This window comes from Vitis vinifera, chromosome 18 (assembly GCF_030704535.1).
Source record: "Vitis vinifera cultivar Pinot Noir 40024 chromosome 18, ASM3070453v1".
Lineage (NCBI taxonomy): Eukaryota > Viridiplantae > Streptophyta > Magnoliopsida > Vitales > Vitaceae > Vitis > Vitis vinifera.
Genome location: NC_081822.1, coordinates 23671896 through 23679165, shown reverse-complemented (window position 1 = coordinate 23679165; position 7270 = coordinate 23671896). Strand labels below are relative to the sequence as shown.

Here is a 7270-nt window from a genome sequence, read left to right as displayed (position 1 = left end):
TTCGTCTTCCAAATTTGCCGTCCTTGCCCTCTATTCCTTAACTTTTACCAACGGGCCCCTTTTTCAAAATTTAAAAATAATAATAATAATAATAATTGCGTGATTAATTCCCATCATTAATTGCCTTTTTAGAAATTGATCCTCGAGAGGGTGATATCACTTCCCTTGTAAGAATAAATATTTGAAATTACCAAAAATAACGTTCAAAACACTATTTTTCTATTTTTATTTATATTCAAATATTAAATCCATCAAATTAAAAACACCTTTAAGACAACCCTTTGAAACATGCCATAGAATTCTAATTTTAGTAATAAGATTTTTATAAAATATTTGAAAATAAATTATGTATCTTTTTTTTTATTATTAAAAAGAAAAACTAAAATTAAGTAAATTTCAATTATTTTTCTATTAATTCCATTTATTATTTTAAGGAAATGAAAAATGAAAAATAAATTGGATTTGTCAATGCAAAGACTAATTTATATTTTTACAAATAATATTTTTCAAAGACCCAATTTGACTTTTCTCAAATTCTATTCACAAAAACAATTTGACCTTATTCAAATTTTTTTATTTTTTTATTTTTTTATTTTTTATTTTTTATTTTTGAAATAGGTATACCACTATTTCAACAAAAATAGGTATGCACCTATAAGAAATAATGGCTAAGAAAAATAATAGATCATTCGAACTAACTTATTAATAAAAAAAAATATTAGGTCATCCCCAAAAGAAAATGGATTATTAGAAACAATAAGAAAAAAAAAACTAAAAGCAATCCCAAATTCATTTGTTAAGAAAAATGTGATTAATAATGTAATTTATCAAATTTTAAATAAAAGTTAGAAAAAAAAAACACAGAAAATGTGGATCCAAATAAGAAAGGGATGTGTTATTTCTAAACTTTATTTTATGAGAATTTTTTTAAAATATTTCACTTTATATTGTTTTAGTTTTTTTTTTTTGTCGAGGTGCAAGTTGAACAGATTTGTCTAACCCAATATGAACTGACTCCAATGTTTAGAAAGGGTTGAGTAAATATTTTCAATATTCAAGTTGATTTGTATTAAATTTTTTGAACTCAAACTCAATTTGGATTAGATTCAAATAATATGAACTTAACATAAACTTTATTACATGTTTTATAATAAGGCTTAATCCACGTGTGGATAAAGATATGACCGGCATTGTTGAAGCAAAATTGGTAACTTGTTGGGTTATGGAGGGCCCACACCCTCCTCCATTGTTGAAGATGATCACCACATGATAAGCCCTTAATGGTGCTTCATAGTCAAATTAATCATTTGACCACCTTTTTGTAAACCCTTATTCATCATATAGATCAGGTATGGTTTGTTGCACAGGGCTCACCATGAGAATTTAAGAATCCCTTTTTGGGGTTTAAGGGGCCTAGTTGCTGGAGATATTCTCTTATTTCATTTGTTGTGTGTCGGTTATTATGATATTGTGGATCCCGTATTTCGGCTCATGCGTTTCCACTCGATGACAAGCTCGATTTTTATTTTAAAATGAATTTATTTATTAGAAAATGACTTGGAGTCGCCACTTATTTTTGTTTTATTTTTAAAAGGTAAACAAAATAAGAAAGTAAACCCTAAGTGTGACTCTTTATTCTATAAAATGTGGTATGTGAAAAATCGGATCGGGTTCGGAGGTCAGGTTACTTATCGGGAAGGTACGGTAAAGACCGTAGCACCCTTCTAAGTCCCTAAAGTCGAGTCTCTACTAATAAAATGAAACAATCATGACAATTGATGAGTAAATCAATTAATATCCAAAACAATCATGCACGTATGAGAGTCAGAACATGCACAGAGAATCCTCAATGCACTATCAAGAAGTAAGGTTAGTGCACAATTAATAAACATAAAATATAGCACGCATGTGTCACTAAATAGTGTAATAAGTCACCAATGACAAATCTTGCACTTCACTCAGGTTTATTTTTATTCCTCTGATGTGGGCCCCCCATCAAAGCCCATTTTATTTTGCATGAATCAATTCCAATAACTTCATCACTTGGAATTACGAAATTGGATTCTTGCTTATTTTAAAACATTTAAAAAAAAAAAAACATGGAAGATGTGAAAATGAGGCTCGTTGGGAAGAAAATGACGGCAAATTTTATTGAAAAATGGATTTTCGAAACCTAAGAAAAATGCTAAAGATGAAAAATGGGAGATTTGAAATTATTTAAAAAAAAACTAAAATCTAAAGAATTATTTGAAAAATGGGATTCGGAAAAAAAAAATTATTTTTAAAATCAAAGAGGAAGAAAATGAAGATGACACGTAGCCTAATGAGGCCAATGCAAACCATACACAAGTGGGTCCCCGGGGGTGCATACGGCATTGTACTGTGAGGTTGATGATGGCAAGTGTTGTTCTCTCTCATAACATATTCACATTGACTTTTTATTAAGACAAACAACCACTAACATTACCAATCCCATTTTACATTGAATTTTTTATTCACATAAATAAGCACTAATATTTCACATACTCATGACCGATTGCATTGATTTCAAGATTCCATATTAACAACAAAAACTACATTCCATTTGACTTCTATGACCGGCCACTTTGAATTTTTAATTCAACAACAAACATGTCACCAGATCAATCCTCCATGGCTGCCACTCGATCTCCAATCTCATTGATTTTTTTAATTAAATAAACATAGCCCATTAACACCATGGATGAACACCAAGAATATAGAAAACTACAAATAGAGAGCAAAGGGTAGGAACAAAATAAAAAACCCGTACAAGCCATGCTTCATATTTGAATCAACAGGCTTAGACGAGAGTGGGTGGTATCAAATGACTATATAAAAAAAAAACAGAACAAGGTTACAGATATCTCATGGGGAAAATGAGACAAGGACAAACGGATTTGCAGCAAAAACCATTAAGAGGAGAGATGTGAACATGCTACTCCCAACCAACAAACATCATCCCAGAATCAGCAGAAAAATGAGAAGAAAAACATACCAGTTGAAGTGGATGGGAAATACGCAATAAATGTACTTGAAAAATGCTTCTCCCCAGCAAATTTGTGATGGGTTTCTCACTGTTTTGGCTCCAAAAATTCTCTAGAATATCCGTGAACTACCCCCACTGATACCTTCTTCTTCCCCCTAGCTCCCTTTTTCCTCAAGCTACCCCCATATTTTTCTGTAAACCCCGTACCTCTCACTCTGGTTCTCCCCTTTTCAAACAACAGAAAAAAAATCCAGAAAATATCTCCTCTCGTTTTCCTTCCTTTCCCTCTGGCTTCCTCCTTAAAAAATGTCTCCCCCCCAACCGAAACATCTCCAAACGCACCTCTTTCTCTAGCTGCCAGAATCCCCCCCCGGGTCCCTTGCAACGGCCTGCATCTTTTCTTTGGAATCCTCTTGCCACATGTCGACCTTTCATTGCCTCTCAATTCCACTATCTGATTCGTCAACAACCATCCACCCCTCCAAGATTGCTCCACCTGGCAAAAAAAAACGAGCTGTAGAAAAGATGAGCCCCAAATGGGAGTCTACAGATGTTTTAGCATGATTTTGTTATGGTCTTTGTTTTAGAACTTAAGAGCCTAATTAGGAATTACTTTTAAAATTGTTTTCTATTCTTAAAAAAAAAATTATTTTTTATTTTCTATAATGAAAAATAGGAAAATATGTTTGAGAAAAAACAAGGATTTTCAATTCTTAAAAATGAAAAATATAATATTTTCATATAGCATTATTCAAATAAATAACACTTTGTTTAGTAATAATTTTTTGAATCAATTTTCTGTTCTTTATAACAAGAACACATAAAAACACGGTTGACACTAAAAAAATATAAACAAGTTTATATTCTTAAAAACTATAAAAATAAATAAAATTTGAGCATTGTTTTAAAAATAATTATAAAATGAAAGAATGATTAAAAATAAAACATTATAAATAAAAATAATTTTTATAACATATTTAAAAAGAATCAAAACATGTTAAAAACGTTTTTATTTATCGAATAGACTCTTATTCTACAAAATATCGTAAAACATTTTTTAAAACTTGTATTTTAGGATTATTTTTTAAAACACTTCCCACAAAGCCTAAATTATTTTCCGAAAACTATTTTTTGAGAATTTTTTTTTTAAAAAATATCAACAAACACATCCTAAATTTTCATATTGCATCAAATATAGTTTGTTGGGCTATAATTCTTTAAGAACATCTTTTGCTACCCAAGTGAAGCAAATATCTAAAGAAAGTAAATAGTAGTACAAACACATGTTTGTTATTCAATTATGCCTATTTCTAAGGCTCAAAAGTCATCACCCACCTTCATTGGAATTTGATTTACACAAACCTAGGAACACATATTATAATAATATTCCTTAACATGCCCCTCTCAATTTTTCCCCCCTAAAAAATCTCATACATATAATTAAGGTTTTCAAATGATAAAAAAATAAAATAAAACTCTAAAAAAGATGAATTTAATTTTGAATTTTTAAAATTTAATTTAACTTTTGTCATGCATTCAACATCTTATTTATTTTTCATTTTTTTTTATCATATGTAAATTTTAATTTTATTATAACTTTTTTAATAATATTAATTTTTTCAGTTTTATATTTGAAATTTTATTAAATAATTTTTTCTCTTTAATTTTTAGTTTGATTTTTTTTTTTTAATTTTAAGACTTATTTAAATAATTTTTAATTTAGAAATAAATTAAATAATTATATTAGAGTGTGTACTATTTAAGTATTCATATTATGAGAATTTACATTTAGCTTTCAAATTTTATTGGGAAAGTTAGGCTTTGGGCTACTGATGTGGAAAATATATGGATTTGTAAACCCAAATATACAAAATATGAGATCCACTATCAATAGGTAAAATAATATCCAAAACGTGCACTATGTCCTGTTTGTTTTTCCTCTTCGCCCCTAAATTTCTCCATGTCATCAGCAAATCCTCCCCATGTCAACAGAACAATTTGAAACTTGAACTAATTCTCAAAACTGAAACACAGAGAAACCTGACCCGAGAACCAAAAATAGGGAATCTCTCTCACTTCTGATCATTTTGCCCTAACCCCATCTCAGGAAATTCCCAATTTCGAACCTAGTTTCAAAAAACACAACTTTCCCTGATAATAATCTCCTCCCTCCTCCATCATCACCTATCAGTCTCTTTCCCCGCATTTGGTTCCCAAGAAAGCCCAGGAAAATAAATCCAAATGAGCTCCCATTTCCTCCCCTCCACTTTCCCACGGTTTCTTCCCAACCAAACACACTATTTATGAGCTTCAACATTTCTTTTTTCTCAACGCTTCAATCGGGTTTCGATATGAAAAGAGCGAAAGTTGGCGCTTATTGTCCTTCCCCTGCTCCCACATTGGTGGTTCTCGTTGTACTATTGGTGGGTTCAGTGCAGTTCATACAGTGCCATAACGTGGATGACTACAACGAGTTTGATAATCCCGAGCTTCTTCTGTTGTTCACACAGCTTGGTTATGGTAAGATTTCCAATATGACTACAATGCTGAGTGTGGAGTTTCAGAAGCGCTCCAATTTCTGCTTTAAGGATCCGTGAGTTCTCTGTTTGGTTTCTGAAAAAGAGAAAAAAATTGTTGATTCTGGGTTTTGAATAATTGAAGAGTGAACTGAGATGGGGCAATTGGTTTAATTAAACTCATTTTAAGTGTTTGATTCTTATCAAATTTGGTTTGACTTTGAACTTGTATTGCCCATCAGGGACGCTGATTGGAACCAGGCTTTTATCTTTCATTTAATTTGGATTTCTTGGCTTCTTGCATCCAGAAAACTAAATGTATGAGTAGTTTTTACAAGTTACATTTAGTTTGTTTGGATACCTAGAAAATCCGAGTAAAATAGGAAAAAATGGCTTTCATGGGGGAAAAAAAAACATCTGGAATCAATCAATTCTAATTAAACTAGTTGGTTACCTGAGTTGAGTTTCTCATTCTTTTTTAATTCTTTGGAAGGAATACAAAATGGAATTTGAAACTCAAATCTTAATGGCTTTTCTTCACCAACTAAAATGGAGGGTCACTAGAAATACCTGTTGTGTTTCTTGGTCAGAAACTTCATATTTGAGTGCACTGTTATAATATCGGGAAGAATTATAGGAGCATTATTAATGTGATTCGGCTATTGAGACTTCATAGGAAGGTGGTTTGGACTGGGTAGGTGTGTATTCCAATTTTTTTTTTTCTCACTTGTCCTGGTGAATTCTTAGCAATGAGACTAGGATTTAAGCTCAAAAGGTTATACTTATCCATTGTTTCTAACTCTTTTAACTTGTTATGATTGACGAGGAAGATGATAGTTTCTTTCCGACCCATTATTGGAAAGTTTCTCTTTGAGGCACCATCATGCTCTTTCCTTGGCATCTCTTTCTATTAGGATCTGTTTAGGCCCAAAGGGCTGTAAGCAATAAAGAAGGATCTTGTAAAATATCAGACAGAGAAAACCAAATGCTAGCATTTTCTGTTGTTTTTCTTTCAGTAGTATTTTCTGCAACTAGTGGGTCATTTTGAATCATAAGTTGCATTCTCATGTAGTACAATGGTTTGAATTTCCACAACAAGAGATATTACCCAATAATTGTGCACATTTGCAGAAACAAAGTTCTACTTCAGTAATTTCTTTGTGAAATAAGAGAGAAGCAATTATTTGAGACCTAACAAGAACTGTAACTTGACTACATGGGTTTCTGGCTGTGAGCCTGGATGGGCTTGTAGTGTTGGTCAAAATCAGCAGGTTAACCTTAAAAATTCACAGAACATTCCTACCAAAACTCATGATTTTCAGGCTTGTTGTGAGGGTTTCTTCTGCCCTCATGGTATATTGTACCAAAAATGATTTAATATAACCATATATAGCCAATTAACAAGAAAAAAAAGAAAAAAAAAAATGCACTTAGTCTCTGTCTGCCCGTCTTGCCCTATACTACTTCTATTAATGATGGTAATGAATTAAAATTTCCAAATCTGTTCCTGGGAAAGGTGGCAGTACATTGTTGTTATAGTAATAAAGTCACCTTGCACCATGTTGAAATTTTTGCAGAAGTCCATGACTAGTAGAAAAGAGGCTTACATTACATAGAAAAGTTGTCCAGGTCATGTGGAAGTTCTTCACTTTGTTTTTTTGTCGTTGTATTTTTTATTTTTTATTTTTTATTTTTTTTGCTGCATTCATGCTATTGAGTCAACCGAATTCACTCTTTTATTTTTCTC

The 7270-nt window shown here is 31.4% G+C and overlaps 1 long non-coding RNA gene across 1 annotated transcript; it reads left to right on the top strand.

Moving 5' to 3' along the window:
- The first annotated feature begins 4914 nt into the window (after positions 1–4914).
- LOC109121577 (uncharacterized) lies at positions 4915–6638 on the top strand. Its single transcript, XR_002028833.2, has 2 exons — positions 4915–5527; positions 5766–6638. It is a non-coding gene; the product is annotated as an uncharacterized LOC109121577 (long non-coding RNA).
- The last annotated feature ends 632 nt before the right edge of the window (positions 6639–7270 follow it).